General features: G+C 44.9%; 2 protein-coding genes across 2 annotated transcripts in view; one reads left to right on the top strand and one right to left on the bottom strand.

The window, feature by feature from the left end:
- Positions 1 to 7,698, bottom strand: part of SNRPD1 (small nuclear ribonucleoprotein D1 polypeptide 16kDa) — a 35,604-nt gene extending 27,906 nt beyond the window's left edge. The window contains exon 1 of the mRNA XM_011996349.1: positions 7,670 to 7,698. The gene's annotated coding sequence lies outside the window, so the exon portion shown is untranslated. The remainder of the gene's footprint in view (positions 1 to 7,669) is intronic.
- Positions 7,198 to 12,589, top strand: part of ESCO1 (establishment of sister chromatid cohesion N-acetyltransferase 1) — an 88,055-nt gene continuing 82,663 nt past the window's right edge. The window contains exon 1 of the mRNA XM_011996360.1: positions 7,198 to 7,554. The gene's annotated coding sequence lies outside the window, so the exon portion shown is untranslated. The remainder of the gene's footprint in view (positions 7,555 to 12,589) is intronic.

Genomic DNA, 12,589 nt, shown 5'->3' with positions numbered 1-12,589 from the left:
GTTTCCCAAGTAGATGGAATTACAGGTACATGCCACTGCACCCGGCTAATTTTTTGTATTTTTAGTAGAAATGGGGTTTCACCATGTTAGCTAGGCTGGTCTCGAACTCATGACCTCAGATAATCCATCTGCCTTGGCCTCCCAAAGTGCTGGGATTTCGGGTTTGAGCCACTACGCTTGGCCTGGAAACTTTACAATGAAAATCTGATTCAGTTGTTGGGGGGCCTGAAATTCAGCATTTCTAAAAAGCCTTCAGCTGATGAAGCTGCCCCTACTCTATGCACATCAATTTGAGTAACAAGGCTAAAATGGATATTTGTGTGTTGCCCTCTCAACGTCTATCCCCGTGTCTTTCCAAATGTTCCTAATATTCTTCTGTTGATCCCTGTGGTCCTAAGAAAGCTGACTCTACCCTTTTAATAGTCCATTCCATTACTTGTTCACAGTAGGTTTGGGATCTAAGTTGATCCAGTCGGACCTTTGGAGGGAAAGTTCTTTTCTTTTGGTTATGAATGGAAACGGAGTAACCCCTGGAGCTGTTGGGAACTTCCTTACAACCAGGAGAAGAATCAATCTCAGGACATAGTGTTGTTTATTTCTTGCTTTCTTTGTTCCTTTAGATAGGATCTAGCTCTGTTGCCCAGGCTGGGGTGCAGTGGTGTGATCCTAGCTCACTGCAGCCTTAGGCTCCTGGGAATAAATTGATCCTCTCACCTCAGCCTCCCAAAATGCTGGGATTACAGGGAGCCACTGTGCCCAATCAAGGACAGAGTTTTTAAAAAACTAAAACCTGTGATGATATCAATGAGCCCCTAGATAATGAATAATGCCTGAATGTTGCTATTTAGAATTAAATAGCCAGCCCTGCAGTGCATGCTGACAGTCTCAGTTACTACGGAGGCTGAGGCAGGAGAATCACTTGAACTCAGGAGTTCAAGGCCAACCTGGGCAACATAGCAAGACCCTTAAAAATGAAAAAAAATTAAATAAAATTTAAAAATTCAGCTCCTCAGGCCGGGCATGGTGGCTCACGCCTGTAATCCCAGCACTGTGGGAGGCCGAGGCAGGCGGATCATGAGGTCAAGAGATTGAGACAATCCTGGCCACCATGGTGAAACCCTGTCTCTACCAAAAATACAAAAAAATTACCCGGGCATGGTGGTGCATGCCTGTAGTCCCAGCTATTTGGGAGGCTGAGGCAGAAGAATTGCTGAAACTTGGGAGGTGGAGGTTGCGGTGAGCCGAGAGCATGCCTCTGCACTCCAGCCTGGGCGACAGAGCAAGACTCTATCTCAAAAAAAAAAGAAAAAAGAAAAAAATTCAGCTCCTCAATTTTGGTAATTATATTTCTTTTTTTTTTTTTTTGAGAGGGAGTCTCGCTCCATCACCCAGGCTGGAGTGCAGTGGCGCCATCTCAGCTCACCGCAACCTCCACCTCCCAGGTTTCAGCAATTCTCTGCCTCAGCCTCCCAAGTAGTTGGGATTACAGAGGCCTGCCACCTCACCTGGCTAATTTTTGTATTTTTAGTAGAGACGGTGTTTCACCACCTTGGACAGGCTGGTCTTGAACTCCTGACCTTGTGATCCACCCTCCTCGGCCTCCTCAAGTGCTGGGATTACAGGCGTGAGCCACCATGCCCGGCCTAGTAACTACATTTCAAATACTCATATGTGTCTATGGCTACCCTTTTGAACAATGCAGATATATGAATATTTCCATCATCACAGAAAGTGTGATTGGACAGTACTTTTTGAGGACCATATTTGTTTCCTTCTTAGAATTTAATTATTTATTTACTTATTTATTGTCAGATACAAGAATGTAAACTGAAAGCAGGGAATTATGTCTTTTCTGTTGACTGCAGCACCTCCAGCATCTAAAATAATGCCTTGTTAATATGCCCTCAATAAATATTTGTGAAATAACTGAATGCCTCAACTGGGTGCAGTGGCTGACACCTGTAATCCCAGCACTTAGGGAGGCTCAGGTGGGCGGATCACCTGAGGTCAGGAGTTTGAGACCAGCCTGGCCAACATGGTGAAACCCTGTGTCTAATAAAAATACAAAAATTAGCCGGGTGTGGTGGCAGGTGTCTGTAATCCCAGCTATTCAGGAGGCTGAGGCAGGAGAATGGCTTGAACCTGGGAGGCAGAGGTTGCAGTGAGCCAAGATCGTGCCACTGCACTCTAGCCAGGGCAACAATCTCAAAGAAAAAAAAAATAATAATAATGATAACTGAATGCCTCCTCTATTAGGATGGATGCTCCATGAGGAAGGAGACCTGAGTGTATTGTTTTCTGTAGTATCCCCAGTACTGAGCATGGGGTACTCCTCCCTATTATCTTGAAGGCCCTTCCTACTTTGGGCTGATAAAAGAAAATAACTTGTATTTGACGAATCAGAGTTTTTAAACTTTGTCAAGCCCAGAGAAACATTAAAATGGGACACATGTCTCATTCATCTATTGAAACTGTTTGTAGCCGGGCCTGGTGGCTCACACCTGTAATCCCAGCACTTTGGGAGGCCAAGATGGGTGGCTCCCTTGAGCTCAGAAGTCCAAGACCAGCCTGGGCAATATGTTGAGACCCCATGTTTCTACTAAAAATCCGAAAAAATAAAATAAAATAACATAGCTGGGCATGGTGATGCACGCCTGTGGTCCCAGCTACTCGGGAGGCTGAGGTGGGTAGAGGCTGCAGTGAGCTGAGATGGTGCCACTGCACTCCAACCTGGGCGACAGAGCCAGACCCTGTCACACACAAAACTGTTCGCTATTATTACAAGTAGCTATAAATTACCTACTAATGCCACACCAAACACTAAACCCCATACTCTGTAGCTTAACAATGCCTAGTCAATCACTATTTATTTCTGTAAGCCAATGATAATTCTTGAAAAACAACTTTCTATCAGCTCACTCCCTGTCCAGGTGTTTTGCCTTTAAAAACCTGCTTGTAACAAAGGCCAAAAGGAGCTCATATTCAAGTTTACTTGTGTCTGAGTCTTCTGGGCAGCTGTCCTCACTTTGGCTCAAGTAAACTCTTTAAATCACATTTTGTGCTTCAGCCTCTGCCTTTTAGATTGACAGGGGCCTGCCTACTTCTTAAGCTATCCCCTTTCCCCTCAATAGTATAAGAATATTTGGGGCTGGGCGTGGTGGCTCACACCTGTAATCCCAGCCCTTTGGGAGACTGAGGCAGACAGATCACGGGAGGTCAGGAGTTTGAGACCAGCCTGGACAACATGGTGAAACCCTGTCTCTACCAAAAACACAAAAAATTAGCTGCATGTGGTGGCGGGTGCCTGTAGTCCCAGCTACTCGGGAGGCTAAGGCAGAAGAATCGCTTGCACCCAGGAGGTGGAGGTTCCAGTGAGCCAAGATCGCACCACTGCACTCCAGCCTGGGTGACAGAGTGTAACTCCATCTCAAAAAAAAAAAAAAAGAAAAACAAAAATGGAATTCTTGCAATTCATCAAGCTTACTCCCTCTCCAGGCTTTCGTACATGTAGTTCTTAATCTGGCTAATGCCTACTCATCGCCTCTCAAGTATGTGGGGCCAGCATTATTATTTGTATGGTAGTGATGTGTCTCCCAGATGGCAAATTGAAGTGTCATCGTCCGTTGATTTATCCTAAATTGCTATACTTTTTCTTTATTTTCTAGCTCAAACATTTTTTAGGATTTTTACTTTCTCATAGTATAAAACCACCAAGAGTCCTGAAATAAAGTCAACAAGAGTGGGGCAACAAATAATGCCTTAATTTCCTGCTAGCAGGAGGATTAATCTGAAAGTGAGATTGTCCTGTCCTCTGTGATTTGGCAAAGGTTTTATCTGTTGCAAGCATTTAGACTGGTCACGAGAAAGAAAAGGAACAAGGAAATGGGAAAATAATACATGGAGCAATGCAACCATTCCATTATCAGTTTTCAGAAGTAGATGTCCTACTGATAAGCAAAGGCAGAAAAGTATATACTGCAATTTAGAGTCAGCAAGGAAACAACCAATTTAAACAAGTCCGGGAAATTACATTCATGGTTTTGAGTTCAGCAGGAGAACATGGCCTTGTAATTCTTGCTGTAGGGGGTGTTAAAAAGACCTTCACCACTTATGTAACTATAATGTTGAGCACCATGATGTGTCATCTGGGTTATAGCATTTATTTCTAGCACTGGTACACAGCAAAGTTGAAACAAAGATCTCCCCAGGACCTTCTTGGGAGCTCTCAGGAATGGCGGCCACTCTTTTCACTGAAACCAGTTGGCTGTGAACTTATGTAATTTCTGCTGAGTTGTCAGGAAAGCATATTTGAGAATGAAACTAATGCAGATGAAAGAAGAGCTGGGCATTGTAGAGTGTCCTGCTGACATCATCTGACATCCTCAAGTTTTAGGATGAGCTGAGGTCAGCTGCTCCATCGCTCCTGGTTATGGTAGCAATATATATATTTTTTCTTTTTTTTTAATGTTGCTTACATGAGTTTGAGCTGGATTTCAGTCATTTTCTAACTAAAGAGACCTGACTAACATTTTGTTTGGATTATCAAACACTACTTTATTTTTCTAAGTTGAATGTCTTCCTACAATTATCTGAAAAAAATAATTTCTTGGTAGTCTCAGACCCTCTTTGAACTAAAACTTGTGATTCTTTCAATTGTGATCTATTATTCTCTACCAGTTCAATGCTAGGCTTCTCATTGACTAATTGTAAAACTTTTAACATTTAAAAGTATTTATTGGCTGGGCGCGGTGGCTCAAGCCTGTAATCCCAGCACTTTGGGAGGCCGAGATGGGCGGATCGTGAGGTCAGGAGATGAGACCATCCTGGCTAACACGGTGAAACCCCGTCTCTACTAAAAAATGTAAAAAACTAGCTGGGTGAGGTGGCGGGCGCCTGTAGTCCCAGCTACTCAGGAGGCTGAGGCAGGAGAATGGTGTAAACCCGGGAGGCAGAGCTTGCAGTGAGCTGAGATCCGGCCACTGCACTCCAGCCCGGGCGACAGAGTGAGACTCCGTCTCAAAAAAAAAAAAAGTATTTATTAATTAATTCATTAATAAAAATGCTTTAGATATAGACATAAGTAATAGTTATATTTCCAAATTACAACAGTTATATTTTTCTTTTTCTTCTTTTACAAATGTTTTAACTTTTATTTTAGGTTTGAGGGTCATGTGAAGGTTACACAGGTAAACACGTGTCATAGGGGTTTGTGGTACATATTATTTCATCACCCAGGTATTAAACCCAGTACCCAACAGTTATCTTTTTTGCTCCTCTCCCTCCTCCCACTCTTCCTCAAAAAACTTTTTTTGTTTTTTTTTTTTTTTGAGATGAAGTCTTTGCCCAAGCTGGAGTGCAAGTGGCACAATCTCGGCTCACTGCAACCTCTGCCTCCCGGGTTCAAGCGATTCTCCTGCCTCAGCCTCCTGAGTAGCTGGGATTACAGGCAGGTGCTGCAACGCCTGGCTAATTTTTGCATTTTTAGTAGAGACGGGGTTTCATGATGTTGGTCACGCTTATCTTGGACTCCTGACCTCAGGTGATCTGGCGACCTTGGCCTCCCAAAGTGCTGGGATTACAGGCGTGAGCCACCGTGCCCGGCCAACTTTAATTCTTTACTCTTTCCTGAAAGAGACTGTAATCTCAAAGATATTTAAATAATAATGGATTATTATTTAATCAGATTATTATTGTCTCAGTAGACAACCAAATTAAATCAACCAAATTCCAAAGCTCATAGATAGAACGCTCTAAAAAAAACTACCGATAGAAGGAAAAGCAAACATAGTTCAGAGTAAGATTTAATCAATTACACTACAAATTGAGACTACTGGTATTCATGACTCAGAAGTGAAAAATATCCTTCAAAATGATAAAGAATAATGCTCAAGAAAGTTTATTTTTTTTCCCGTGAATGCAAACTATTTATTCTTTTCACAGAAACTGATTATATACAGTTTTAGAAAAGAAAATAAGGCCAGCATGGTGGCTCATGCCTGTAATCCCAGCACTTTGGGAGGCCGAGGAGGGTGGATCACCTGAGGTCAGGAGTTCCAGATCAGCCTGACCAACATGGTAGAACCCTGTCTCTACTAAAAATACAAAAAAATTAGCTGAGCATCATGGATGGCACCTATAATCCCAGCTACTCTGGAGGCTGAGGCAGAATCGCTTGAACCAGGGAGACAGAGGTTGCAGTGAGCTGAGATCACGCCACTTCACTCCTACCTGCGTGACAGAGCAAGACTCTATCTCAAAAAAAAAAAAAGAAAAAAAGAAAACATAGCATAAATTGCAGGCATGAATTACATACCGAAAATAAGTACCTATGATTTCTTTCTTTTCTTGTTTTTTTAAGGCCACCTGCTGGGATCCGACACCAGGGTCAGCAGAGCAGCAAGCTGCTATGGCCTAGGTCCCTGGCCGAAGGGCTATGGTTTCATATGGTCTGATATTTGCACGAATTCCTATGCTCCTGAATGAGGCCAATATAGCACATAGAGTGGAATAGACTACTCAGAAGCACAGGCCTATTTTGTGAGAATTGACTCTTGTAAATATGGTTTATTTGTATGCCAGAATTTGAATTACTAAAAACAAAGTAGTTTATCCAACCAAAAGAAGTCCCACCGGTTGTCTGCCAATCAGAAGATGAAGGGAAACATAGGTCAGGTCTCCTGATGAATAACCAGCTTTTAACCAGACCAGTAGTTTACTCCTGTTTTTTTTTTTCCCCCCCAATTTGAGTAGAGTAGCTAGAGAATCCCCCAATTCTCCCGAGTAGGTGGGATTACAGGCGCACGCCACTACCGCCCGGCTAATTTTTGTATTTCTAGTAGAGACGGGGTTTCACCATGTTGGTCAGGCTGGTCTCGAACTCCTGACCTCAAATGATCCACCCGCCTCTGCCTCCCAAAGTGCTGGGATTACAGGCGTGAACCACCGCGCCCGGCCCCACCCTCCTTCTTTACATTGGCTCATATGGAAGACCAAAGGCACTTGGATTGTACGTCGCAGACAGAAGCAGCCAAAACCTACATAGCAACCAGTTGCGACAAATTTCCAAGGTAAACCACGACCGCAGGGGGCCTCCGTGGTTTTTAGCTCAAAGCGATGACCCCAGGAAGGACAAGCGGCCGCCGCTAGGGGGCGCCGCCACTTCCCCGCCAGGCGACCACCCGCGGAGGCGCGCGCTCGAGGCCTCCCACCGCGCCTGCGCTGAGGATGGACACTAGCTCGTCTTTCCCCGACGCCCAGCCGTCCGGACCGGGGTGAAAAACTGCGTGACACGCAGCGAGCGTGGCGGCCATCTTCGTCTTCTGGGCACGTCAGCTGAGCCGGTTAAGGCTGAAGAGGAGCGTTGCGCAAGCGCACCCAAGACAGTCACAGGTAACTCCCATCTGACGAGCGAGGCGTCGCCGTCGTCGCCGGAAGTTTGGTGTTTGCGCCGCGGGGGAGGCGGCGGCCGCAGCAGTAGCAGCTGAGTGTCTCCTGATACCCGGATGTGAGGCGATCCGCTGGCTCTGTTCTGACCCTCCGCCAGGCGAAAGGAAGGTACGCGAGCGTCCCTGACGGTCCCCGCCGCCTGCGTCCTCACCACCCTTTTGCCAGCCTCTCCAGGGAGCGGACGGTTCTCCCTCTTCCTGTTCCACCCTCGGTGGCGTGTTGCCTCGCACGCCGCTTCCTACTGCTGCGGTCCCAGCTCTTCGCGCCCCTGAGAGGGAGGCGGGAGGCTCTGGGCTCCGAGACGCCGTCGCCTGAGGTAGGCAGCTAACCTGCTCGCGCGGCCGAGCACCACCTGCCGCTGCTTGCTGAGCGGTCGGAGTTCATAAGGGTGGTGACCGCGGACGGGGCAGGGTCGGAGTTCCTAGCACGGCCGCGAGGGCTCTGGGAGCCCCGAGGTGGCGTGCAGCCATTGCTAGCACCGGGGTGGCGCCGGCGCTGGTCCCGCAGGTAGCCCCGAGCCCCGTCTCCGCCCCCAGCGTCTTCTCTTCCCAGCGCTTCCCCCGAGCCAGTCGCTCGCTCTGCCCCGCCGCAACTCGCTGACCCGGCCTGAGTCTGGAGGCCTCTGCAGTCTGCGGGTTGCGATGTGGGGTCCTGGTTTTACAGCCTTGAGCTTGGAAGGGGAGCGGGCCCAAGGTCATAGAGTAACTTGGGCTGGAGATGGGGGTCTCGGCACAGGTAGGGCGGCTCTGTAGTAGAAATGAGTGCATAGAGGGCCGCAGTGAAGTTGATAGCGATGGAGAGAGGCGAGCCAAAGAGAATTGGGTCCTCGATTTTTATCACGGTTCAAGATTATTTTAATATGGGGGTTTATTTTGCACAGGCAGAATGGGATAGCAAGTCCAACAATTATAAGACTACCTCCTCTCCCTCCGCCTCTCAATGATGCGTCCGGGGATCCGGCGTGTACTTTATTTCCCGGGGCGATGGGGAAGCAGCAGGGACCGGGGAGAGAGGAAGAAGGAGCTCAAGCTTTGCGATTTGAGAAGTGCTATGAACCATCTTTTCTGTAGTCTTAGCTGCAGTGAGATTCCTTTAAACAGGAATCGCAGCACACAGTATCTAAATATTATTACAAAATGATATCTCAATAAATAACCTTCGCAGGCAACAAAAGCGCTACTTGGTGGCATAAGGTGTGGTTAGTCCCCCCGCCAACCTTTTTTTAAAAAAACTGGATAAAACTTGAATTTCAGTTGAAAACATCCAGGTTGCGGTGAACTATGCTGTATTCATTTTGTCTTCCGATCTCGTCCTTAGTTTCTGCTTTACACAGGACACCAACACTAATAAAGTTTTAAGTTGTTATTTTATTTTGAGACGGGGTCTCGCTCTGTCGCCCGGGCTGGATTGCAGTGGTGTAATCACGGCTCACTGCAGCCTTGACCTACCTCCCCGGCCTCAAGCAATGCTCACACCTCCGCCTCCCTGACTGAGTGGCTGCGACTACAGGCGTGCGCCACCATGTTAGGCTAAGTTTTCTGTAGAGACGGAGTTTCGCCATGTTGCCCAGACTGGTCTCGAACTCCTGGGCTCAAGTGATAACCTGGGCCTCCAGAAGTGCTGGGATTACAGGCCTGAGCCACTGTGCCTGGTGTGTGTGTGTTTTTTTTTAATTGGAAAGCAAGAAATCTAATCAATGGAATTAGACATGGGAGTAGGATGAGAAGTGCTTTAAAAAGTGCTTAATTTGGAAGCCGCAAATTGAAGCGTAGAGCATGTGAGGAAATGAGGAAACTAGGACTGTAATAGAGCCACTTTTTCCCTTTTAGGCAGAATGCGGAATACGACTGTTGGGTCAGATGTGTGACTTTGGAAGCACAATTCCAAAATTTGTCCTGGCTTATGCGATAGAACTCTTTTGTCATTGCTAACTGGAAAATATGCTATTGTTTTACCTTTCTCAATCAATATTATAATCCTGTAGTGAACAAGTAGTTTTTTTTTTGAGATGGAGTCTCACTCTGTCGCCTGGGCTGGACGGCAGTAGTGAGATCTCGGCTCACTGCAATCTCCGCCTCCTGGGTTCAAGCGATTCTCCTGCCTCAGCCTCCCGAGTAGCTGGGATTACAGACAGGTGCCACCACGCCCGGCTAATTTTTTTTATTTTTAGTACAGCTAGGGTTTCACCGTGTTGGCCAGGCTGGTCTCGAATTTCTGACCTCAGGTGATCCGCCTGCCTCGGCCTCCCAAAGTTCTGGGATTACAGGCGTGAGCCACCATGCCTGGCCAAGTAATTTTTTAAATGTCCGTCCCATACAAGGTGCTGGCATTTAAATTGATGAATTGTGCTTCACAGAATAACTAAAAAAGTACCCTAATTAATTAATGCCATTAACTTCTTTTGCCAAATAGTCCTTTTTAGCTTGGTAATTTATTATGCAGAGCTGATTGTATTTATTCTGTTAATGAAGGTGACCAGCGCTGCACAGTTCAGAATAATGGATTGTTTTTGTAATAGTTAAATACTTTTTCATGACCCTTTTTTTTTTTTTTTTTTGAGTTGGAGTCTCACTCTGTTACCCAGGCTGGAGTGCAGTGGCCGGATCTCGGTTCACTGCAAGCTCCGCCTCCTGGGTTCAAGCGATTCTCCTGCCTCAGCCTCCCGAGTAGCTGGGACTACAGGCGCCCGCCACCACGCCTGGCTAATTTTTTGTATTTTTTAGTAGAGACGGGGTTTCACCGTGTTAGCCAGGATGGTCTCGATCTCCTGACCTTGTGATCCACCTGCCTCGGCCTCCCAAAGTGCTGGGATTACAGGCGTGAGCCACCGCGCCGGCCTAGTTTTTCATGACTTTTATTGGCAGATTTTTGTTCCACATAGAGTTCTTGGAATACCTTCTATTGAAGGTGATTAAAATTTAGGTACTAGAAACCAACTCCAGTAAAATTGTTACTGTAGATAATTAAGGACTGTATTACCCCTTTTGTAACCCGGACTTTCATATTTTTCTGTGGATCATTCAATGGAAATTCTTTGGTTCTGTTTTTTCTGTGTAAGTTCTGTATTATAGCTGTATCATAATACTGTAGTTACTTGGCCGGGTGCGGTGGCTCATGCCTGTAATCCTAGCACTTTGGGAGGCCAATGCGGGTGGATCACAAGGTCAGGAGTTCAAGACCAGCCTGACCGACATGGTGAAACCCCCACCTCTACTAAAAATACAAAAATTAGAAGGGCGTGGTGTCAGGGGCTTGTAATCCCAGTTACTAGGGAGGCCAAGGTAGGAGAATCATTTGAACCCGGGAAGTGAAGCTTGCAGTGAGCCAAGATTGCGCCACTGCACTCCAGCCTGAGTGACAGAGCAAGACTCCGTCTCAGGAAAAAAAAAAAATACTCTAGTTACTTTTGGCAAATAAGAGCATTCTGTTAACCCAGCCATCATGTCTTGTCTTTTCCTCAGGGGAAGGGGCATATACATCTTATGCTTGATTGCATTACAATGCTTAAAGGAAGACTTATATCCTATGCTCTCTTCAGCTTCCTTTAAACATTTGTGGCAGCATATGTAAGATTCACACAAAAACTCAGAGGGTAAATTAAAAGGAGGTAATAAATACTACTTTAATGTAGTGATTCTCAAACATTTTGGTCTTAGGATCCCCTTAACACTTAAAAATTATGGGACTCCAAGTAGCTTTTGCTTATATGAGTTTATATCTATTGATAGTTACTGTATTAGGAATTAATTTCGTGTATATTCATATGAAATAATTAAACTACAGCTTAATATAAATAACATTTTAATTTTAATTAACTTTTTTTTTTTTTTTAAAGTAACGGGCTCACTGTGTTGCTTAGGCTGGCCTTGAGCTCTTGGGCTGAAGTGATCCTTTTGCCTCGGACTCCCAAATAGGTGGGACTACAGGTGTGCACACCCAGCTTAATACATTTAATAAATAACATTTTAATGAAAAACTATATTCCAAAATAATTTAGTGAAAGAATGGTGATGGTATTACATTTTTGTAAATCTCCTTAATGTTTGGCCTGATAGAAGACAGCTGAATTCTCCTATCTATCTGTTGCTATATATGTTTCTGGTTGAAGTTTATGACCAGTATGTTGGATGGGTATTTAACTTTTTCAGATAGTTGTGATACTCTGATCCTGCAACAAAACTTAACAAGTGGTAATTTCTTAAAGGTTAGTTGCAATGTAGAATCTGAAACCGTCTACATGTGTTTTGCATTCTGCATTAGAATTCATTGGTCTGTTTTGTACTTTTAATCTTTTACTATCGTATGATTTTGATCTCAGGAATCCTGAGAGCCCCCATATCACATTTCGAGCACTACTGCTTTAAGGTAAATAATTGAATGTTTAGAATTAACGTAGTTATTGCAACTGAAGGGGATAATGATAAGATGGAAATTGAGTTGGCAAGTAGTTAAGCGAAGCCAGGAGTAACTAAGTAAATTTTTAAAAACTTTTTTTTGAGGAGGAGTCTCACTCTGTCGCCCAGGCCGCGCTGTATCAGCTCACTGCAACCTCTGCCTCCAGGCTTAAAGCAATTCTCCTGCCTCAGTCTCCCGAGTAGCTGGGATTACAGGCACCTGCCATCATGCCCAGCTGGTTTTTTTATATTTTTGTAGAGATGGGGTTTTACCATGTTGGCCAAGCTAGTCTTGAACTCCTGACCTCAGGTGATCCCCCTGCCTCAGCCTCCCAAAGTGCCGGGATTACAGGCATGATCTACCATGCCTGGCCAATATTTTCTATCTTTTCATAAAAACATTTTCTTTGTAATATTATAGCTAATTATTAATATTACAATGAATACTTAAGCACCGGTGATATATCAGGAGCTTTTCTAAGAACTTTAAACATTTATGGCAGCATAGATAAGATTCTCACAGATAAAAACTCAGGGTAAGTTAAAAGGAGGCATTAAGTATTACTTTAATGCAGTGCTTCTCAAACTTTTTGGTCTTAGGATCCCCTTATACTCTTAAAAATTTTGTAGGACTCCAAGTAGCTTTATATTAGGAAAGTTTTCTTTCTTTTTTTTTTTTTTTTTCTTCGAAGAGATGGGATTTCACTGTGTTTCCCAGGCTGGTCTCAAATTCGTGGGTTCAAGTGATC

This window comes from Mandrillus leucophaeus, unplaced genomic scaffold, assembly GCF_000951045.1.
Source record: "Mandrillus leucophaeus isolate KB7577 unplaced genomic scaffold, Mleu.le_1.0 Scaffold51, whole genome shotgun sequence".
Classification (NCBI taxonomy): Eukaryota; Metazoa; Chordata; class Mammalia; order Primates; family Cercopithecidae; genus Mandrillus; species Mandrillus leucophaeus.
Note: the sequence above shows the minus strand (reverse complement) of the source record. Positions and strands in the feature narration are given on the sequence as shown.